At 41.9% G+C, this 24,527-nt stretch overlaps 1 protein-coding gene and 1 pseudogene across 2 annotated transcripts in view; both read left to right on the forward strand.

Moving 5' to 3' along the window:
• Positions 1 to 24,527, forward strand: part of Pdzrn4 (PDZ domain containing ring finger 4) — a 327,296-nt gene that overhangs the window by 187,389 nt on the left and 115,380 nt on the right. The gene's annotated exons all lie outside the window — the stretch shown is intronic.
• LOC150066706 (small nucleolar RNA SNORA40) lies at positions 2,146 to 2,263 on the forward strand (annotated as a pseudogene).

Genomic DNA, 24,527 nt, shown 5'->3' on the forward strand with positions numbered 1-24,527 from the left:
TTTCTCGCACATTTTCTTCCAGCTCATTCCTTGACTCTCCTATGTAGCTGAGATTGTAGAATTTGCTACCATACCTAGCTTGCTCTTTGTGTGTTTATGTCTGTGCGTGCAGCTTATATGTATGTAAGCGTGGTACTAAGGCTTGAACCCAGGCCTTGGGCTCTGTCCTTGTTCAAGGCTGGTTCTCTACCACCTGGCCCACATCTCCATTGCTGGAATTTTGGTGGATGGTAGAATATAAAATTCTCAGTGAGTATTCTTCTTGAAGTGTCTTAGAGCTGAGACAAGAGAAGCACAGCTTCCTGCGTAGCTAGGATTGCACATGCAAGACACTGTCTTGTGATTTTGATTTTGATTTTCTAAAGCAAAACCATAGAAAGATGGATTCTTGGACACATTCTGTGGGGAATGAGAAAGAACAGGCAGGATGTGACATGCGGATAAAATGCAGTGACCCTAGTCTAGGTGCTGAAATGGATGGCGCTGCTGTTGTCATTACCAGAGGCCACAAGACCCTTAACTGTGCAGTCAAACAGTCAATTTTGCTCATAGAGTATGAACAAAGACAGTTACTTGGTGCTTGACTGAGAAGAGTGGAACCATGGTAGATGGATCTGTGAAGGCTTATTACCCCATTTAGATATTCAAGGCAAGCCCTCCTTTCTTAGTTAACCCTTTCTGGAAACACCTCCATGGGGTTTTCCTGTCCCACCAAGTTATCAATCAACATGGATGCTCACGGGGTTTTGTGAGTCTGTGCCAATGCTGTGGCTTGAACTCAGAACCTAGGTGTTCTCCCTAAGTTTTTTTCACTCAAGTCTGGTGCTTTACTACTTGACCCATACCTCCACTTCTGGGTTTTTTTGGTTGCTAATGGGAGATAAGGGTCTCATGAACTTTTCTGCCTGGATTGGTTTCAAACCACAGTCCCCAGATCTCAGCCTCCTGAGTAGCTAGAATTGCAGTTGTGAGCCACCAGCCCCTAATGTCACAGATTACTCTAAATTTCTCCTTACATGTGTTTATACAAGGTACCCTTTCTGTGTAAGAGAAAAATATGTCTTTCCTCATTGTTTTAATTCATTTAAATGAAATTATCTCACCTATGAGAGACCATCAGAGGGGTTGAAAGCAAAGGCCCACTTCTCCATAAGTCCGAATCTACCATTAGGCATCCTCTGCAGTCCTCTGACCTTCATTCTCTCCTAACAACTCCAAATGTAACCCAAACCCAACTACAATTGTCTATTAAAAAAATAACTTCTTCTTCCCCTCTCTTCCTCTGTCAACACCAAGTCCCTTCACTTAGAGTGCCTGCACTCATGCAGGCACTCTAGTGTCTTATGACTTAATTCAAGTCTTACCACCTGGGAAACCCTCTCTGAACCTACCATAGGGTAACTTACTCTGCTTCTGGCTTCTCTTTCACAATGCTTCACAATTTGACATAGAGTCAAATTTTTTCCTTGTTAAAGTTTATCTGTCTTATCCCAAGGCAACTCTGTTAACTCAATGGCATCTGACCTATAATTCAATACAGTGTCAAAACAAAAAAAAAAACACCTTGTTGGTTTATTATTTATTTAATATATTTATTTATTTAGTGGGGTTGGGTGCATACTAAACTCAGAGCCTGCGTGCTGTCCCTGAGGTTTTTTTGTTGTTGTTGTTGTTGAAGGCTAGCACTCTACTGCTGGAGACACAGCTCCACTTTCAGGTTTTGGCGATTAACTAGAGATAAGAGTCTCATGTAGTATCCTGCCCAGGCTGGCTTTGAATTATGATCGTCAGATTGCAGCCTCTGGAATAGCTAGGATTATATCCCTGAGCCACCAACACCCAGCTAAGAATTCCTTTATTATTGTCACTGGTATTCAGTGAGTTCTCTTTGAGCACAAAATCATTAAAGAAATTATATACTCCGTGTTTCTGGAAGTCATCTATTTTAAGATATACCTTAATTGCAAGGCTCCTCATCAAGTTTAAGAGCAGTTGAGGGGTCATGGTTGGCATGCATATTTTAAGGTGAATATTTTCATATGCATACTGATTGCAAGATGCATCTCATTTCCACAAGCAATACTGTATTGGGGAACAACACAGGTGTTAGGTGAAACAGATCATTCTTTTGTTAAAAAGTGTGTGTGTGTTTGTGTGTGTGTGTGTGTAACAAAGCTGTATAGACAAGTACAAATGAAATCCTCTTTTGCAACCCAGAACTCATTGTTGAGCATGAGATTTTCATACATGTAAGAGGAATATGATTTCTACAATAGTTGGCAATGATGGGGTTTGTGAACTCATGTAGGTTGGCTCTGAGAATAAAGTTGATGTAAAACTAACAAATGAAAATGAAAAAAAAAACTAATAGTGCCAATTGCCCATGGTTCATGACTAAATGCCTAGCTAACTCAGGAGGTTGAGCTCCGAGGGTGGTGGTTCAAGACCAACCTGGGTAGAAAAGTCTATGAGACTTATCTGTAACCACCAAAAAGCTGGAAGTAGAGGTGTGGCTCAAGTGACTGAATATCAGCTTTGAGTGAAACACCCAAGCCAGACAGTGCACCCCAAGTTATAGGGAATGCCCTTATAATATCAGGTGGAACCCAATCAATAGAATTAAAAATTACACCAGGACAATCTTTCTGGTCACTGTAATCTTATTTCATCATATGTGAAATTCACACTAACAATTTTTAGAATGTACACAATGGATTATGTGGTTTAAATTAATCCTTTCCACCTTCTGAATAGAAGATCACTAATGAAAATGACCTCAACAAAAATATAAATATTATAGACTTATTTGCGTGATGTACCAAGAAATAGTATGATATCAATAAACAGATTTAGGTACAGTTCATAACTGCCCAATGCTTTTAGTCAGTCCTGGGGCTTGAACTCAGGGCCTGAGCACTGGCCTTGGGCATTCCTCAAGGCTAGAGCTCTACCACTTGAGCCACAGCACCACTTCCAGCCTTTTCTATGTATATGGTACTGAGGAATCGAATTTAGGTCTTCGTGTATGCTAGGCAAACACTCTACCACTAGGCCAAACTCCAGGCACCAATAACTGCCCATTCTTTTTCAGGTTTATGAGATAGATATGAATACTAACTAGATGAAAAAGCTGGTGAGTACAAGTGCCTCACACCTAGAATGCTAGCTACTCAAGAAGCTTAGATAGGAGAATTGTGGTTAACAACCGGCTTAGGCAGGAAAAAAAGTCTCCAATTAACCACCAAAAATCCAGAAATAGAGTTAGGGGTCAAGTGGTGTTATACCAGCCTTGAGCAAAAGAGCTAAGGGACAGAACCCAGAGCCTGTACTGAAACCTCAGTACAGGTGGAGGGCAAAAGTTATTCAAATTAAGTCAGAAACAAATTTGCAAAAATAAGAAGTTTGCCTATAGTTCTTCTAAAATATCATTCTGGTCTATTCATGAAGTTCCAGAAGGTGTGAACTGAAGCTTGGTAACTAAGTTAAAACAATTAGTGAATTAAAGTATTTAAAGCAAATGGTATATATAAATAGTTCCCCTGCCAATTTCCACATTCATCACTTCCTGAACTAATCTCCTGGAAGGATGTCTATTTTCCAGCTGAGAAATTGATTTTGTGTCTATGCAGGGTGGAATTTAACCACAATGATCTCCCTTGTTTTCTCTGAACACCCCTCTAACAATATTATAAATGTGCAAAATACTGATCCCAGTGCTTTCTTCTCCTTTTTCATACTACCACTAATACTTATTCATTTTTCCCCAAGAAAAATAATTCTCAAACTTGGGCTCCTAGCTTTCCAGTTTGCCTTGACAGTCTTGAGATACTTGTAGCTTCTTGGTCAGTATTATCTGTGTTACGTAGATCACAGAAAAATCCTGAGAGAAAGCAAATGAGGGAGGAGAAAACATTCATTAGTTTGAGATGCAGAATCTTCTTGTCGACAGGTTTCACAAAGCTTTAGTTTCAGTTTTTAATATCCTGTAATAAATGATTGCCTTTAGAAGGTGCATATGAGATGGCTCACAGAATCTTGACAGCCATCTATTTGCATATTATGAATAGTATCACAGCCCCCCCTTCCCACTGCCATGAGTGATCTGGTCATCTGATACTACCTTGAATCCTCCCCAAAAAGTGAGCCATCATTTGTACCAAATACTCTGATCCAAGAGAATCAAGCTCTTTCCCTAAATTATTCTCTATCATATGTTTTCAATTGTTGAGGAAGCTAAACAAGAAGTATCTCTCTCTCTCTCTTTTTTTTTTTTTGGTCTAAATCCTAGTCAAATCATAGTATTTAAACTTAACTAACTGTGGGCCTGAAATACTTATACTCCATTCACAGCCTTTAGATAATCTTAACTTGTTATGAAAATAAAACATTTAAAGAGTAAAGCTGGGGCAGGGAGTTTGGCCTGGTGGTAGAGTGCTTGCCTAGCATGCATGAACTCTCAGGTTCGATTCCTTGGAACCACATACATAGAAAAAGCCCAAAGTGGTACTGTGGCTCAAGTGATAAAGTTCTAGCCTTGAGAAAACACAAGGTCAGTGCTCATACCCTGAGCTTAAGCCCAAGACTGGCAATAAATAAATAAATAATAAAATGTAAAAAAAAAAAAAAAGGGGGCCGGGAGTTTGGCCTAGTGGTAGAGTGCTTGCCTAGCATGCACAAAGACCCGGGTTCGATTCCTCAGTACCACATATGTAGCAAAAAGCCAGAAGTGGTGCTGTGGCTCACATGGTAGAGTGCTAGCCTTGAGAAAATCCAGGGACAGTGCTCAAGCCCTAAGCCCAAGCCCAGGACTGGAAAAAAAAAAAAAAGAGTAGATCTGGGACCCAAGTGGTATAGTACCAGCCTTAAGCAGAAAAGCCCAGGGAGAGCTCAAGGTACTGAGTTGAAGCCCCATTCACACAAAAGCCCCAGACAGAAATTTTTGAGGTGGGGTGTCTCTCTGCTGGGCAATGGAGTCAGGCTTTAGCAGTTGTGTACTGTTGAATCTTTGTCCTGAAGAAAACTAGAGAGCTTTGAACATGGCAACTCCCTGCTGCTGAGCAGAGCTGGAAGAGTTGAGTCAGAGCCATGAGGGGTCAGCCCTTGGGAACGAGTTGTCAAAGTTGGGGAGGCTGAATACTCAGCCCTAACTGCATCTAGCCATTTAGCTTTCCAATTTGGAGACTTAATTTGCAAGCCATCACCAAATTGTTTCCATGCTCCCGTGAGCTTTCCCGAAGGCTGGCTTGTTTCTCTTCTCTGTGGCTAATTCTGCAATGAAGAGTGTCAACTGGAGCATGTGACTTTGAGAGGCTCATCGGTGGGAATACGACCAATTGATTATATCCAGGGATTGATTGGGCTAAGTACTGACACCAAATCATGTCAAGATGTAGTTGTAACTTAGTAACTCTGGCCCAGGTCCGTTTTAAACTCTGGAGACACTAGAATCACCTGATGAGGGTGTTCCGGTGTCCTGTGACCAGTGGCTTCAAATGGACCCATCCATCTTCTTGTCCCACTATATTTTGTGTGACTGATGTCCTGTATCCATTAAAATTGATGAGAAAGAACAAAGAGAAGAAAAAATGTGCCCTTCAATTGATTATTTCCCTGAAAGAGCAAATGAGAATTCTCAAGTACCAATATAAGATTTAGAGGGGTGCATCACCCCATTTAGTAAGTGCTCTAATGAGCGAGGTTTACTAAACAGACTCAGCTAGTTTATAAGGGCATGCTTTAACATTCAGTCTCCTTTCCGAAATGTGTTTGATCTTTATAAGATGAATTTAATAGCTGTAATGTTTCATGACAGGAGTTACTCAGTGAATTTTCAGAATTATCTAGATCAGATGTCTTCCATGTTAGATTTCACGTTTGTTTGGTATTTTCCCTTTCCTTTCTGATGAGCTATCCTGATGGCTAATTTTATTCCCTCTGATAGCCAATAATTAATCTGGCCATCATGGTGGACTGAAGCCAAAACCATAGTGACCCGGGAAGGCCCGGGCTTCCTACATTGTCCTTGGATCCACTGAACATTGTCTTTGTACTCAAAAAACTGCAGAACAGCAAGATAGCTCTGCCATGCTCACAGAACATTTGTTCAATTACATTTTTAAATGTGCTGAAAGTAAAAATAAAACCTGCCCACTGCCGTTGCCAGGATCCCAGCTACCCAGACTCTCCCCTGTATTTCTCCTGAGGTTTTTCTTTAAGCCAGAATTGTTGTATACTTGGGTTTGTGTGAGTGAGTGAGAGAATGTGTGTGTGTGTGTGCGTGTATGTGTGTGTGTGTATGTTTTAAGTATGTAGAGTCACATTTTTTTCTCTTAGGTATGTGCCAGTTCTAAGGCTTGAACTCAAGGACTGGGTGCTATCCCTGAGCATTTTTGATCAAAGCTACAGCCAGACTACTTGAGCCAGTACTTTACTTCTAGCTATATTGGCGGTTAATTGGAGGTCAGAGTGTCATGGATTTTCCTGTCTGGTGTGGCTTTGAACTGCTTCCCAGATCTCAGCCTCCTGAATTGCCAGGGTTATAGGTGTGAGACACTAGTGTCAGACTCTTCCCATGAATTACAAAGGGTTGAAGAGGACAGAACCCTGGGAGAGCCTAAGAATTCAGGTGTGAGCCACCAGTACCCATCTTAGAGTCACATTCCTAAGAGTTCTATATTTATGTTTTACAAAATTCCAAAAGGAAATCAATTTCTCCAAATAATATGAAATAAATTCTTTTGGCGTGAATGTCCTCGTGGGAGTTTGCCTTCACTGGGGCCTCAGGGGTAATTTGAGTGCTGTGTACAACATCACCCCTGGAGAGACACAGGGAAGTGAGAAACATTCTTTTCATATTGACCCTGGTCACATGGATGAGAGAAGCTATTCTGGGACTTTGACCATAGGATAAATCGAGGAACAGCTGTCAAGTTGGCTGTGGTCTGACTGGTCCACATGTTCAGCAATATTCATGGTCATTGAATCTGACTGGTGTACAAAGGGCAACAGTGAGACTAGAGACACACACTTAATAGAGAATTATGCTTTTGACAGACACCAGTGTCTCACGTTTGTAATCCTTGCTAGGAGGCTGAGATCTGAAGATCACAGTTTAAAGCCAGCCCAGGCAGCAAAGCCTAGGAGATTTTTTTTCTTCAATTAACCACCAAAAAGCCAGAAGTAGAGCTGTGGCTCAAATGAAAAAGCACCAGCACTGAGCACAAAAGCTCAGGGACAGCATCCAAGGCTGACAAAAGAAATATAAAGATGATTAGTTGAAAAAACTGACCAAGTGAAATTTTTAGGTTTGATGAAAGGCATGTTCTTTAGACTTAGTTGGGTGGTATTCTGCGGAAAACAAGTCAAGTTTTTGCACGGCAGTCCTGAATTGTATGCATTCTAAGCAGGTGTAGATCTTCCTCTACATGGGCTGCTTGAAGCCTTGAAGCCTTGTTACATGCAGGGTTTATTGTAGTTAAATAATATCATAATTGGGTTAAGTTTTCTTTCTAGCTCCTTTCAAACTCAATCCCAGGAAGAGAAGTCTGTGCCATTAATTATGCACATTAATTGGAGAAGTAGTTCGGTGTCATTTTTTTTCTAAAACACTTAGTGATTTTTATCTCTAATAATTCAGTCCATTACGTCAGCATTGCAGTCAGTATTTGCACCAAGACAGTCTCGATGCAGTGTCGCCATCCAGTATTAAACCCAGTTCCTTTCATAGAAATTCCTTGTGGTCCCTATTCAATATTTATAGACCCTAATTAGCAAACCAGCTAGTGTGTGCTCATGTGAATCCCTCCCCACCCCCCTCCCCTCCTCTCCATCCCCTGCCCCCTCCCCCTCCTCTCCTCTTCCTCTTCTCCTCCTTCCTCTCCCATCCCCCCAGTACTGCAGTTTGAACTCATGCTTACTAGGCAAGTATTATATCATTATCACACACACACATTTATTCTTTTGCTTCAGTTGTTTTTCAGAGAGGTCTTGCATTTTTGACTAGGTCCAAAATCCTTGGACTGTCATCTCTCTCCTCTCCCTTCCCTGTGGCCAGAACCATAGGCACTTGGTATCACACTCACCTTATCTTCTGAGCGGGAATCTTGCTCAGGTCTTGGTCCCATTGGCCTGGAATCCCAGGCACTCAGCCTCTGCCTTTCAGCTAACTGGCATTACAGATGTGATGGCAGGGCCTGGGGTTCAGTGTGTGACTGCCACTTACTTCCCTCTTTTACTTGCCGCTGTTGCTTTTCAGGATAACTGAAAATTTGATGTTTGTTTATTTCTCTGGAGATTGTGAAACATTTTTTTTTCTTTTTCTAATGCTTAAGTTTGCCAGACATTCTGATCCAGGTAGAGCAAGGAGGACATTTTTACATTTTGTAAAAAAAAAAAAAAAAAAGAAAAAGAAAAAGAAAAGAAAAGAGAGATGTAATTTCACCCTAAATTATATAACCAGTACATATCCTACCCACATTAATAAATCAGTGATAATCTTATCCCTATGCTTAGCAAATATCATAGATATAATGTGCTAAGAAATGAATGTTGATTGAATGAATGCTTGTGAATTACAGCTTATTGAAGAGAGTCTTTTAAATGTCATGTCTTGTGAACTAAACTAGCTAGACAGTGAGCAGTACTGGATCATATAAACAGAATTAGTAGTATGAACTAGGACAAAGGAAGATAAATAACGGGGGCATTATTAAAATTATTAAAATTATTACAATAGGGCTGGGATGTAGCTCAGTGTCAAAGCACTCTGTCTAGCAATGCAATGCCCTGGGTTCAATCCCAGTCACAGAAAAAGAAAAGATTAAAAAAAAATCACAAGCACGGTGAGTGAGCAAGAGGCCTCAAGTTCAAGAACAAAACATGGACTAGATAACACGCACGCATTCCAAAACAAAGTTGAGCAAGCTGGTAGCTCATGCCTCTAATCCTAACTGCTGAGGAGGTTGAAATCTGAGGATCCTGGTTCAAAGCCAGCCTGGGCAGAGAGATCTGTGAGCCTCTTAGCTATAGCTAACGAGCAAAAAGACAAAAGTACAGCTGTGACTCAAGTGGTAAAGCACCAATCTGAAATGAAAAAACTAAGAGACAGGACCCAGGTCCTGAGTTCAAGTCCCCTTGCCCACGCTAAGCAAGCAGGCAAGCAGGCAAGGCCCTGAGTTCAGAACCTGTTACGGTCACACACAGGGTACATACACGCATGCATGCACGCATGCATGCACAGAGAGAGGGGGGGGAGAGAGAGAGAGAGAGAGAGAGAAGGAAGAAGATAATGCAGCGCATTGTGACTGTAGGTCCCAAAATAGAATGGGGAGGCCAAGAACAGTGTCAAAAAAACAAAGAATTACTTTTTGACCCTTAACCTTAAGTGGAAAAGCAGAAGGAGATGGGCAGAACTCCACATGACGTCCTGGTTTCCACCATAGCTGTGGGCAAAGGCTGGTGTCCAGATAGAGAGAGGCCCATTTAGAGGACAACCTGTTTTCTTTAATACCACTAACCTTTTATTTGTGCCAAACCCCTTGGAGCTGACTGTATTGCAGAGAGTCTGCTCACTGTTCTTGTCTAATTATTCACATGCAAAAGTGCTCTTTTCTCTTGCGTTTATATTTTTGTTTTAGGGGTCTTTATGTCTGCATTTTGTGTTTGTACTGTGCTTGAACTCAGGTCCTAAGCTCACTGAGCTTGCTTATTGTTAGCTGGTGCTCTATCACTTGAGCCATGTCTCCAGTCCAGCTTTTTGCTAGCTCATTGGAGATGGAGTCTTACAAACTTTTCTGTTGGGTCTGGCTTCTAAGAGCAATCTCTGGATCACAGCCTCTTGTGAAGATCGGATTACAGGTGTGAGCCACTAGCACCTGGCTTCCTGTAACATTTAATTTGTTACTATCTTGATAGGAAGGTTACTTGAAGGGAAAAATGTGTACCCTCCCCAAAATATAGAACTTAACTAATCTGAGTATGATATAGACACTCTCCTATTGAATTATATTACTATATAATTGGATATATAATTGAGTATATATTATAATTATTGTAAAATACCTGGATCTCAAAAGTACCAACTGCATTTTTTTCCCAAATGCATTTTGCTTCCTTTTTGTGTGTGGGGGGGCAGGGGGGGTGTCATGGGACTTCAATTCTGGTCCTGGGTGCTGTCCCTGAGCTCTTCAGCTCAAGGCTACCACCCTACCCCTTGAGCCACAGTGCCACTTTCCCTTTTTGAGTGATTAATTGAAGATAAGTCTCACAGACTTTAGTGCCCAGGCTGGCTTTGAACCATGATCCTCAGATCTCAGCCTGAGTAGCTAGGATTACAAGCGTGAGCCACCATGCCTAGCTTTCAGGATGATTTTTAAAGTAATTTTAAGTAGTTAGACAAAGGAGCTGCCCTTCAACAAAGCAGTTGATGATTACAGTGCATCTTGATCGACTTCACCCTTTCATCATTCTCTCTCATCCCTCCCAAACTACCCCTTCCCTCTACCTTCTTAATTTTGTAGGGTATGCATCGAGTTTTAGGATGATTTTAAAATACATGACATAAGACTGCAATGAATGATACTTTTTGACAGATGGAAAGTTGCTTAGACTTTAAAATGTATTTCAACCTTTCCAGCAAATATTAAGGAAAAGCCTCTAGCTTTGTAGCAAATAAAAAACCTTAGAATGAATTATTGCTTTCTTTCTGTTCCCCTCCCCCTTTTAACTAGCATAGAATAGAATGATTGGTTAATGTTCCCATTTCAGGCATGTGCTGATTATTTCTAGAGAAGCAACACCCATTTCATCAGTGCTTACTTTGATTCTCAGTGTCAGAAACAAGACATTTGTTTAAATTAAATTAAAATAATTTGATTTGTGAGTATTAAATGTGTCTCTTATAAATCATTGCAAAGCATTAGTGCCTTTTTAGCAACCTACGTAGTAGATTAACCCCATCTTTGATAGTGACCACTGAGTTAAATACCCAGAGCTCCTGACTTCCTTCCAGCAGTGAAGGCTGGTGGGGGCTCTCACTGGCACTTAGTTTTTAGAACATAATCAAAATTAGGCTAAGGGTTTGTATATCATAGATACATATTCAAGGTGCAACAAGAGATGAATGGTCAAAATCAGACTTCATGTTTATTCGCTGGAAATCAGGGTTATCATCAGCAAGGTAGGCCAGGAAATGTTCTCTGTGGGTTTGGGAAGAAAGTCTTGGTTTTCTTTTCAAATGAAGGAACTCCCACATGAGCCAGGCTTCTCTGGTTGTGAATTACATGTTAGGGCCTCCAGAGGCTCCTGCAAGGAGAACTTGTGAGGAAAGTGGAGAGAAGAATCTCAGGGTCTGGGCAGGAGAAATGAGACAGGGTTGGAGAACTGGCTGTGACAGAACGATGTTAGGCGGGCCTTCTGCCAGACTCGTGACTAGGAAAGGATTTCAATAGAGAAGGTTCCAGTTGTAAGGATCTCACCTTGGGGCATGGGATGGGCAGCAGTGTCCCCCACTGTGGCCTCTGAAGAGCTAGAGTGAGGCTTTCCAAATACCTGAGGAATCCAGTTGTGTCCTGAGTTCAAAGGACTGCCAGAACAGCTGGGTGCCAATGGCTAAAGCCTGGAATCCTAGCTCCTCAGAAGTCTAAGATCTGGAGTGTGGAGGTTTAAAACTAGCCAGGCTTTGTCTCCAAAATACCCAGCAAAAAGCTGGGCTGGAGGCATGGCTCAAGAGGTAGAGCACCATTTGAGCCAAGTTAGTATAAGGCCCCAAGTTCAAATCCCAACAAAAAATTTTAAAAATGGCTGGGAGAACACTGAAATAATGCTAATTGTTTATGCAGAGATTTGAATGGACAAAATGTTTAAGGAATGTTTAATGCTTAAAGGAAGGTGATTAGCCTGTGGTTTCAGCTACTTCTTTAGCATTCCTTGGCACTTTGCAAATCTGACCTAGTTTCCCTTTGTGTGTGTGTGTGTGTGAGGGCATGCATGCATGCATGCACAGGAGCTCTGATACTGAAAACCAGGGCTTCACATTCTCCCTCAGCTATTCTTTTTTTTCTGGCTAAAGATTGGTGCTCTACCACTTGAGCCACACCTCCACATCTGCTTTTGCTGGTTAGTTGGAGAAGAGAGTCTCATGTACTTTCCTTCCCAGTCTGGCTTTGAACCCTGATCTTTAGATCTCAGCCTCCTGAGATGGTAAGTTTCTTGATGTGAGCTTTCAACATCAACTTTTTCAAACAACTTAGAACACCCTGAATGATATAAGAGCCTTGGGCTGCAGATTGGATTTAGGCTGATGTAACAAATTCTGAAGTGTGTTTGCACATCCACATTAAAAATGTGCAGCATAGGGAGTGGTTGAAACTCCATATGCTTATTTTGGCCAACACTGATCGCAGCTTGTAGAAATATGAATGAACATCCAGAAACTGGAAGGCTGCCTTTGTCTAAAATCTGTGCCTGTTCACTCACCACCACCTTTCAATTAGCCATAACAAATGTAGTTAGAGGAACATTCCTGGGGCATGCTTCTCTATTTTTCCAGGAGCTGAATCTGATTCCAGGACTAGGTAAATGCAGGGTGTACTACCACCACTGAATACACCCTGCACAACCAAGATTCTGTCATTTCTGAACAAGACTTTAAAGTGTAGACACAAAAAATCATTGCTGCCTTGCAATAAACTTCAATTAGTAGTATGTCACAATTTCCTGGAACTCATTGATTTCTTTCCGTAGCATAGCTTCGTATCACCAGTATTCAGAAGTATATTTTTTTGCCAGTCCTGGCCTTGAGCTCAGGGCCTGAGCACTGTCCTTGGACTTTCTCAAGGCTAGAGCTTTACCACTTGAGCCTCAGCACCACTTCTAGCTTTTTTTCTATGTATGTGGTACCAAGGAATCGAACCCAGGTCTTTGTGCATGCTAGGCAAGCACTCTATCACTAGGCCAAACTCCTGGCCATATTCAGAACTATTTTTAAAGAGAGAAGGGAGGGAGAAGGGAGGGAGAGGGGGGAGCAGAGAGAGAGCTGAGAACTGGCTTATGCCTATAATCCTACCTGCCCAGGAGGCTGAGATCTGAGGATCATTGTTTAAAGCCAGCCTGGGCAAAAGAGTCTAAGAGTCTCTTTTTTCATATATTTTTATTGTAATTAATAGAAGGGTTACATTATATTCGCCAGATAGAAGGTGCATTACTTCACATACATTGATACCCTTTCTCATGTCTTGGTCCCCATTTCCCTCCCTCCCACCCCCACCCCTCATCTTGTTTTCCCCCCTTCCCTATCCAATTTCAAATAACCAAATACAAATATATCCAATATATCAGATAACAAAGTGAAACACTGTAACAATAGGAATTGAAGGTGTGGCTCAAGTGGTGAACTACTAGCCTTGAGTGGAAAAAACGCAGTGAAAATGCAAGGCCCTGAGTTCAAACCCCAGTACTGGCCCATTAAGTTAATGGTAGTTTAAGGATAACAAAAACTTTTGGAACAAGTTATACTTTGGATATTTGACTGAAGGTTAAAAAAAATGACATTTTCCCCCTTTCTACAAGATGTGATTTGACCTGCTTTGCAGGAAATTGAATATCCGAGACTTTCAACCTGATGTAGTACTTTTTCCATATGGATACATGTTCTGCCAGGAGATCATAAACATGGGCTCCCTACCACATGTTTTTAATTTTGCATTTTGTTTATCAATTACCAACTACATCTATAAGTCTCCATCCCTGGCTTGTGCGAATATCCTACTTCCCAAATATTTAAGTCAGTGTTAAGAACCGCTTAGTGTTAAGTCAATGTGAAGAACATGTGCTACTTTTTATTATGGTATACACCAAACATAAATAGTCCTTGATGGCTATAACTTTTTCCTGAATGAAAATAAACATTTAATTGGTTTCACATTTTTTACATGTAGGGCATGAAGCATTGCCTGAAGCAAACTCTGATGTCTTATTCAATTTGAATCCTAGTAACAAAAAACATGTCTGGAGAAAAATAACCAACAAAACAAACACCACCAAAAAAAAAAAAAAGCAAAAAACAGGGGTCTAGAGGTATGGCTGAAGTGGTAGAACCCCAGCCCAGCAAACAGACAAATGGAGCATGCTAAGTCCGTGAGTTCAAATCCCAGAATCACAAAAAAAAAGTGTCCTTGATTCCTTCAGGGATTCTTTTTTTGCTACAGTGGTCTTTCACACGGCCATCTTACTTATCCACTAAGCAGTGTTCTGACAAAATTACCTAGGGGGAATGAACAGAGCACTTTCCATGTGTCTTGGCTTTTAGGAAAGAAAACCTTAAACACTTGACCAGGGCTGCAGAAACAGTTCATAGACTCATAGCAACCAAACAAATCACAAGCACAAAAGCAGACAGCACGCAACAGCTACTGTGCTGTGTGAGTTTCTGTGGGGGACAGAGGAGGCCCAGCACCAGATCTGGATTCCCAGTACCCACAGCTCTCTTTGCCACCCTCTCCTCAACTTTTCTTTGGAAATCACATGGCTTCATTAGATTTTCCCCATATCCACATTTTATAAGTATTGGGCTCAAGAATGAGGTGGTCAGCTGGGTGCAGGTGGATCCTAGCTACGAGGAGGCTAAGATCTGAGAATCTCAAGTCAAAGGCAGACAAGTCCAGTTAAGCAGCAAAAAGCCAGAAACAGAGGTGTGGCTCGAGAGGTAGAGTGCCACCCTTGAACTTTTACCCAGGCCCTGAGTTTAAGTCCCAGTCCCTGCTCTCTCTCTTCCAACCTCTCTCTCTCTCTCTCTCTCTCTCTCTCTCTCTCTCTCTCTCTCTCTCTCTCTCTCTCTCTCTCTCTCTCTCTCTCTCTCTCTTTCTTCCTCCCTCTCACTCCTTCTTCTCTCTTCCTCCCTCTGTCTCTCTCCCCCCTCGCATGTGTGTGTGAGCGCACACACATACACACACACACACACACACATATACACACACACACACACACACACACACAACACGACACAGCTATAACGTCTGGGCTTCCCTTGTTGAACTTTTAGCAAATACTTGGTATTTTAAGGGAGTGCATGTCTGTCATTTTCCTCTAGAGTAAGACCTATGTCTTCCATGCTCAATTCCTCCTTTTTTTCTTGTTTTCCAGACCAGTGTTTTGCATATCGTAAATGCTCAATAAAGTTTAGTCACATTTACATAGTCGTATTCTGCTCCTAGGAGGTAAAACTTTTGATAATCACCCAGCTCATTTCAGTCTACCAGGACTGTGTGCCATCAGCTCCTCCTGCCAGTCAGGGGCTAGACAGCTTTCCGAACTTGACTTTCAAATCTCTTCAGGATTAAACACAAGTAAATTAGCATTTTTCCTAAAGACTCCTTGAGGAAAATATCAACTTGATATACCATTTCAGTAGCCCCACAGAGTTGCTTAATACAGGGCTTTTAACAAGATAGATCTTCAGTGTTTGCTGAAGAGAAATTGTTAAGTCAGGACTCCCTGCAAGGCTCAGATGGAGCCACGCCAATGCTGAGCACACATTTCTTATGTATATTCCTCATCGAAAGTTAATGTACCACGAAGCTTTCATTAAGTTTTCATTATGCTTGAACTCTAAAAAGGTATTGACATGGTTTAGAAGTCATTGATCATTAGTCACAAGATGCTGCTAATCTCTCTACCTGAGTTAAAATAAATGAAACTATTCAGGTAAAAAATTGGTCCCTACGATGCCTTTCCTTCAGCGTTGGAGGTTTTATTTAATTTTTCTTTTTAATTCTGTGTGGCAGTCTTGGGGCTTGAACTCAGGACCTGGGCATTATCCCTGAGCTTGTTTTTCTCTCCACGTTAAGTGCTCTATCAAGTGATGCATAGCTCCACTTCCACTTTTGGTAGTGGTTAATTCGCAATAAGAGCCTAGCAGACTTTTCTGCCTATGCTGACTTCAAAACATGCTCCTCAGATCTCAGCCTTTTGCCTAGCTAGGATTACAGGTGTGAGCCCCTAGCTCCTGGCTCTTCAGAGGAGTTTCTGTACTGTCTTTCAGAATAATATTGTGATGACGTGGGATGTGGTCCTTGGATTCTATTTCCTTCTCTTGCCAACCTCTGAGACAAAAGCAGAATATTGATTAATGTCAGACTTGGACATTAAAAATATGAATTTTAGGCCAAAGTAGAATATTTATTTGTATGCAGATAATATATCATAAAAATATGATGAACATAATTATGTATTGGTATTCTATTCTGCACTTATTCTGAAAATCAGCATATAAGAAAACAAGAATTGGCCAGGCTCTAGTAGATCGTGCCTGAAATCCTAGCTACCCAGGAGGCAGAGATTTGAAAATTGTAGTTCAAAGCCAGCCCAGAAGATTCCTGAAGACTCTAATCTCCAATTAGCCAGCAGAAAGCCACACATGGAGCTGGGGCTCAAGTAGTAGAGCATCAGCCTTAAGCAAAAGCAAAAAAACAAACCAAAACAAAAAAGCACTATCAAGAATATCAATGAAGGAAAAGCATTACAGTAAATAAACAATGTTGTTGGTATTAGCAAGAACAATTGAGAGCTGGTAGCAAGAAAAACACTGGGGCCTGTCTATGGCCAGACCATAGTACATCCCAGCTTCCATGAGGCTGAGATGTAGGAATTAGGATATGTCAATCTCTGACATTACCTCATAGTAGCAGTCTGTGGCACATACATAGACACATACGTTCTTAAAGAATATGGAGCAGTGCCTTCCCCTCCTTCAGAATCTCCAAGGGCTCACTGTGGTCTGTGAAAATCACCCTATCACATGTAATTAGAACGTGTTTCATGACTACAGTGTAGCCAAACTTTTAGATCTCAGGCCCAGAGTCAGAAATCCAGTCTGTCCGTGCTCCCCATAAGCCAAATGCAGAGGCATGGTCAAACATAGAGGGAGATTTCTTCCATGGCAGCCATGGGAACATAGCACTTCAGGACCTCCTCAGCTGTCTTCAGGGGACAGGATTGTCTTCAGGTAAAACAGGGAGACATGGAGGCAGGGCTCCAGAAAGGGATGGAGAATGACAATCGGCCCATGTCACAAGCCTGGAGCGTCTGACAATTAGTGCTGTTCCTGAGAAGCTTTCGGCTCTGTCCTTTGAGATAATCAGAAAAAGGAATCATCTGCTGGAGAGGCAGTTTTCCTTCCACACAAGATATTGACCTGCACATCTCTTCGCTGGTGCCCAAGGCAGCTGTAATGGGACTGCCAAAGAAAACAGCTCAGATCTGAGGGCACAGGTACAAAGTTGGGGGGGCGCATACATAGTTAATTCATAGCACCCAGGAAGAGCATCTGTTATGGTACTTCTTTCAGTTGTGCTAAGATCAAATTTGCCTGTCTCTTAAGAAGTCTTTCCTGATTCTCTCAAATACGTGAAAGAATGTCTTTGCTCGCTGCTTCCATCAGAGCTGATCAGATTGTTCATGCTCTCCTTAGGTTATGATCTCTTGGGATGAAAGAGCTTTGTCACAAATTCTTTCTTCTCCCTTTCACAGTATTTAAGGACAATGCCTTACTCTGGATAACTAGAAACCGCTTAATCTTTGAATCATCAAATGAGAACCTATAACTGCTCAGAGAACACAGAATACACAACAGATGTAAAGAACCAGACAAAAGAATATTCTACAGTGATCATCGAGTTTATATTTAACACAGAACTCCATTATTCAGACAGGAGAGAATCCTGTGGCATATTTCAGTCTGAACCAAGACTGAGAGGTATTCCATTGGTGTCTAAGTAATTTTGTATGGTGGAGAGGTGTAGTGGGGGCAGGAGTACTAAAGCTTGAACGTAGGGCCTGGATGTTGTCTTTTAGCTTTTTCCCTCAGTATTGGTCTACAACTTGAGCCACAGCTCCACTACTGGCTTTTTCCTGCTTAATTGAAGATAATCTTACAGAGTTTCGTGCCCGGGCTAGTTTTGAACCGTGATCCTCAGATCTCAAGCTTGTCAGGGTCTAGGATTACAGACATGAGCTACCACCAGTGTCATTTCCCATTCTTGTCAAACTGATCACATGGACTCAAATACAGTTTCTGATAAGAGAGAACAGTATGCATATTTTTGCAGGTCCTAGAGCTTGAACTCAAGGCCTGGGTGCTGTCCTTGAGCCTTTTTGTGCTCAAGGCTAGCATTCTATCTCTTGAGCCACAGTGCTACATACAGCTTTTTCTGAGTAGTTTACTGGAGATAAGTGTCTCATGGTCTGTCCTACTTTGGTGGGCTTTGAACCACAATACTCAGATCTCAGCCTCCTGAGTAACTAGGATTGCAAGCATGAGCCACCAGCACCTGGCCAGTACACTTCCTAACAGTAGTAGTTAACGATCTAGCTCAGGGACCTATAGAAGGCTCTGGCCAAAGACTGGGGCTTCTGGGAGTTCATCTGCCCAGAGCATCACCCTGGGCCACAGAGACAGGGCTCTGTGGGCTCCCGCAGAGGAATGTTTTGTGAAGGTCAGATTTGCATCCCCACAGGTGACAGGGTGACATGAGAATGGAGTTCAATTACTTCCAGAAGTGGCTGCTTTGTCTTGCATACCACTCTCTGTGAATAGTCAAGCAAGTAGATGAATGAACACCAGGCAAGAGGCATTCAGGCACATATTCAATGGCACAACTGGCTGTCCTCTGTCAAGAGAGTCAGCCCTGTTCCAAGCTGAGCTTCCACCTCACTAGCTTGCAGAAGGAACAGAATGTGACTCCCATATGTTAGTCAATTCTCTTCAGACAGAAGAGCTCAAGATGGAGTGAATGGAAGGACCACCTGGGTCTGCTGGTCATTTGCATGGGGATGTCATTCCGTGGAATCACTGGTGCCATTCAACCATTTCCGGGGGGCAGGGCCTGTCTAGACAAGAGTCAGGATATTTAGAAGATGTCTACATGGTTCATATGGACCCTGAAATTGTAACTGACCTGTTTTTGTTTTCATAAGCCTTTCTGGAAAATAGTGCCACTTTAGTAGTAATTTTTGAGATTAAGAACTCTTTTTTGGTTTTTTTTGGGGGGGTGGTGGTAGTGGTGTTTGGTTGTTTTTTTTCAGTTGGGTTTGCAGATGAGCTTCTGTATGTTTTAACTCATAGGCTTTCCTCTTGAATTCACTGGGAACTAGTGAATTCAGTGGGAACTAGGAAAATGTAAAGACAATGAAGATGTGATTGCTAGAGCCTATTTAGAATCATTTGAGTTGAACTTCATTGTTGAGTTGCGGAATGTATGCTATCGTGTCTCTGTTGCTTCTCTGTGTAAAAAAACTGAGTGAACATGAATGAACAGAAATTCTACCCTACAGTATTATACTTCTTTCTCCATGTGGGCCTGAGAGTGACCCCAAGTTTCCAGCTTCTTGATGTTTTTTGTCATTTGCAATATGGGCACGGGTAGCCTTATTCTGGGTCATGAAGGAAGACACTAACATCCTTAAATGATGACAACTAAAAACAAGTACAGAAGTTTCACTTTTGAGGATTTCTTTTCACATCAAAGAACCCATTTTCTCCCCATCCCCCTTCAATTCTTGATTCTATGAAGCATAAGAAAAAGTATGTGTTTCTGAAAAATTGGTGGCCCAAGGAAAAGCTAGGAAGAAAGACTGTGCTAACAAAGTTATGAAATGGTAAAAAAAAAAAAAAAAGAAAAATAGTAAGTGACTTCCTGGGCTTATTATTATGTGCTTAATATTATTTGCAGAGCTTTGGTTGGGAGGATAGAGAGGGGAGCATTCTACAAATTTTGTGTCTTAGCTTATTTTTCCCTTCCTTTGCCCTGTGGCTAGTCTTGCTTTGTATAGAGACAAATGTGAGAGTCACTTGGGTAAAGAAAAGAAGAATGTGAGGAATCTTAAGACTTGAAGTTTCTTGCAAACTGTTTACAGACTCTCACCTACTCATAGCTGTATAGCTTAAGTAATAATGTTACACCATATTTTTACAAACCATGTGTGTAACTTTTTTTAAAAAAATTGATTTTATTTATGTAATTGGAAAAAGTTTCAATTCAACCTGTCACTTTATGACATGCCCTCTTGTCACCTCTTCCATCATTCTCTACCTCCCCCAAACACATCCATCCCCTCAATATCAAATATTTTGACTGTGCTCATCCACTCTTCTCTCCATTTGTCTAACCCCCTATCTCCTTGACCTCAATGACAGTTTTAAGTATTAAAAAAAAATAGCCAGTGGTTTCAATGCTATTATCTCTCCATTCTCTCTATATTGTTTTCCTCATTGTCTAGCACCACTGTCTGATAAAATCCCTAATTATGAAGCATCTGATAATACTATACAAACTGCTTTAATTACGGCGCATTTTGTGCATTTTCTTTTATTACATTTCATGCTAGGGTGAACATAGCCAGGATCTTTAATAAGGCCATATTAAATCCAGGCTAGAGGTTAAAACTCAGGAGGCTGCCTTGTGTGTTGTATGGGGAATCTCATCAGAAAACTCCCAAACTTCATTAAAGACGGCTAGACGTGGGCCCTCCTGTATTCCCATTTACTTTAAGGGCTATCACTCAGGGGCAATTATTGGTGTGCTCTCCATGATCCCTGTTATATTAAGGCAATTTCTACACCCAGGTTAGGCATTAATACCACCATTATCTCCGACACAAATCCCCTGACAGTTAGAAAAGCAGGAGAAATTACAGGAGGATTAATCTCCAGTGCCCATCCAAAAATAAATGAAGAAGAAGAGGAGGAGGAAGAGGAGGAGGTAGAAGAGGAAGAGGAAGAAAACCTGTCCCCAGAGAATAGAGAAGGGACTGTTGAACTCAGTGAAGCTATGTTCACTGTAATGAAAAAGAGCCCCCTGTGCCAGCCTCTTCAGAAGCACTCCATGCCCCTTCTGAACTTGTCAATATGTCTTTTGGACTTTCTACACTCTAAAGAGACCACATTTTGTGAAATCTTTCCCTAATTCTGTTTGCCTTTAAAAAGAAGAAGAAGAAATCAAAGGAAATGACTATGCTTTCCGTGTCGGAAGGCTGGACAGTGTAATCCATTTCATAGGAGAGGGACAAATTAAAAAGAGCTTAGGGGCTCAGATTCTAGTGTGTGTGTGTGTGTGTGTGTGTGTGTGTGTGTGTGTGTGTGTGTGTGTGTGTGTGTGTGTGTGTTTGTGGGGCCTCACACTGTAATCCTCTGAGAAAAGCAGATCATAGACTAAGGACAAAGCATCTGGCTAGACACAAAGGAGGGGGCCAAGGAAAGGTGGCTGGGACCTGGCAGGCCACAGGCAGCCAGCTCTGCCGTGCATGATAAGGGTTCCTTTGACAGGGGCTGCCACCACTGCAGATACCTCTGTGCTTACAGGAGGAGGCCTAGGGTTTTGGGAAAGGAATGATAAGGAAACACAATGAATAAGTAACAAAGCTCTTTTGATGAATGCAGTCATTTGCATTACAGCACAAAATAGCTTAGCTCCTGAGGGGAGCTGTGCACACCACAAACACAGCTTCCAAGGACAGGGAAGGCAAGAGGAAGCAGGTAGAGGGTTCTGTGGATGGGAAACTGCAATTCAATGCATTGTAACAGGAAGAATTGTTTAAAAATGGTATTGGCCTCAAAAAAATTGAGTTTTTATTTTGTTGTTTTGAGAGGAAGTATCTGTCTCAGAGTACATTCTTTCAAACTCCATTATAGCTGAAATTATTATGCCATGTGTTAAGGAATGATATACTATTAAACTGCCTCCTTGGCCTGAAAAAAGAAAGTGATTTCATTGCTGGGGGAGGGGGTGTCATTCCTTGTTCATTCAAAAGGATAAAAGGAAAGGAGGTTTTGCACGTATAATAATGAATAAGAGCCCAGGTCTAGTGGCCCATGCCTGTAATCACTGCTACTCAGGAGGCTGAGATATAAGGATTGAGGTTCAAAGCCAGCCCTGGCAGACAAGTTGAGACTCTTATCTCCAATTAACTAGCTAAAATTGAAAGAGGAGCTGTAGCTCAAGTGGCAGAGCACTAGCCTTGAACAAGAAAGCCAAGTAAGAATACAAGGCTGTAAGTTTCAGCCCTAGTACTGGTGTGTGTGCACACGTGTACACAGAGGACTCTGGGTTCTTCTGTCTTGAAAGCAGCTTAATATATTTGTCATAATAATAACCAAACATAGTGGGGATTTGTTGGTTGAAATGTACCCACAAACTACAGTTATAGCATTTGTGACCCACTGTTAACCATACCTCCATCCCTAGTTTTGATCTACCGCTCAGTGATAAGAGGTCACTTCTAATTCATAATGCAGAATACCCCAGGGGATCCCATGCTTTCAGGCCAAGTGAAAGCTAATAAAAAGCAAGAAATCTCTGATCACACAAATCATTGCTAATCCATGGTACATTCCTTTTTGGGTTAATAAACTAGTTGCTCTTCTGACGGAAGGATCCTTTCCTCCTATTAAATTACTCATGGAAGTGTATATCTTCTGTAATCTCGGATAGTTGAAGATTTACTCAACAAATGTAAGTGCTTGGTATTACATTAATTGAGGAAAAGTATATAAAGCCAAAATGAAGCTATACATCTTTCCCCTAATAGAGGAAGAAACCGCATGTAAATATTCACAGTGTTGGAGCTTTAGGCCCTGCTCCAAATTCCTGAGCTTGTAACTGTCAGGCCTGATTACTCTCTGTGTACCCCGAATCATGAGAAGGTGCAAGGCACCTGGAATCCTCGCTAGTTGGGAGGCTGAGATCTGAAAATGGTGATTTGAAGACAGCCAGGGCAGGAAAGTCCACGAGACTCTTACCCCTAATTAGTTCACAAAACAACAACAAAAATTGAAAGTGGAGCAGTGGCTCAAGTGCCAGAGCCCTAGCTTTGAGCAAAAGAAAAGTTCCAGGACAGGATTCAGACCCTCACTCAAGCCCCAGGACTGGCATTGAGGGGAGAGGGAGGAAAGAGAGAGGAGAGGAGAAGAAAAGGGTCAGGGAAATGGGGGATAGTAAGTGGAGAGAGTGGGATGGGGGAAGGAGATTTATTTCATAGCACAAGGCATACCCTGGAAAGAGGCAAAGAAAACACTTCAACCCATCTTCAGCCTTCTTTGGGGAACAGACTTGATCTTTAGGTTTAAATAGGCAAAGCACTGGGATAAGAGAGGAGGAGAGAGGTCTGCATAATTAGTAAACAATCTGCTGTGTTTCATTATCTCCTGTAAGTCCTTGTTCGAGGAGCAGTTCTGGAGAAGTTGCTATCACATGAGGTGTATAGATTTTGTCAGGGTACAATAGTCATAGTTGTCCAGAGGGGGGTCTGCCTCTGGAGGCTCTAGAGTTCTTTGTTCTTGAGAAAAGAAAATGGGAGCAGAGATGCCAAGCTTTTCTCTTGCCTTTCCTTCATGATAGGCACCAGTAAAGTCAGAGTTGGAGTTGGGAGTTTGGCCTAGTGGTAGAGTGATTGCCTAGCATGCACGAAGCCTTGGCTTCAATTCCTTGGTACTATATACACAGAAAAAGCCAGAAATGGTACTGTTCTTCAAGTGGTAGAGTGCTAGCCTTGAGAAAACTCAAGGACAATGCCCAGGCTCTGAGTACAAACCCCAGGATGAAAGAGAGAGAGAGAGAGAGAGAGAGAGAGAGAGAGAGAGAGAGAGAGAGAGAGAGAGAGAGAGAGAGAGAGAGAGAGAGAGAGAGAGAGAGAGAGAGAGAGAGACACGGAGGGAGAGACGGAGGGAGGGAGGGTGGGAGAGAGGGGGAGAGAGAGAGAGGGGGGAAGAGAGAGAGAGAGAGAGAGAGCGAGAGCGAGAGCGAGAGCGAGAGAGAGAGAGAGAGAGAGAGAGAGAGAGAGAGAGAGAGAGAGAGAGAGAGGACAGTGACAGTGTTCAGGAAAACTGAAGTAGCTGATGTAACTGATGGAAAGATGCTGCCACTGTAGTATGTGTAAAATGGCAGGCACACAGGAAGAGGCAATGAAATATTATGCCATAGGTTGTGATCCTCAGGAATGGAGTAACCAAAAGGGAATCTATGAATAAAGAAAGTGGCCGACATGATTGTCTGTCACCTACATTGAGTGATTAAGTTCTAGGAGACAATGGGAGACATCTCCCACAAATTCCTAGGAATTCCCATCTCACCCAGCCAGTAGAGGGGGAAATACTTTACTCTCACTTTTAGAAGAATTCCAAATATTGTCTCTTCAGTCTTTCCCAATCCTCCCTTCACCCTCTATTTGCCTGGTTCCGTTTTCATATATGTACGTTGAATGGTGATTGAAAAGTGATTACTTTTACCCACTCTCCTCTTCCCATTCCTTCATCTTCCCCTGCCCCCATTTCTCCTTGACTTTAATGTTGCCCCAATAGCATGAATTCTAGCTTTCAGGCATTCATTTTGTTACACTGTAGGTGAGCTGTTCAAAGGACTCACCATTGGTATCTTCCCCTAAGTATACCCTACTTTAGTTAACATGTGTACTGTATCTATGTATAGGCTTCTGCATATGTTTACATATATGCTGATAACTTAGATCTAACTTCCATATAT

Source organism: Megascapheus bottae, chromosome 2, assembly GCF_031878675.1.
Source record: "Megascapheus bottae isolate mThoBot1 chromosome 2, mThoBot2.hap1, whole genome shotgun sequence".
NCBI classification, from domain to species: Eukaryota; Metazoa; Chordata; class Mammalia; order Rodentia; family Geomyidae; genus Megascapheus; species Megascapheus bottae.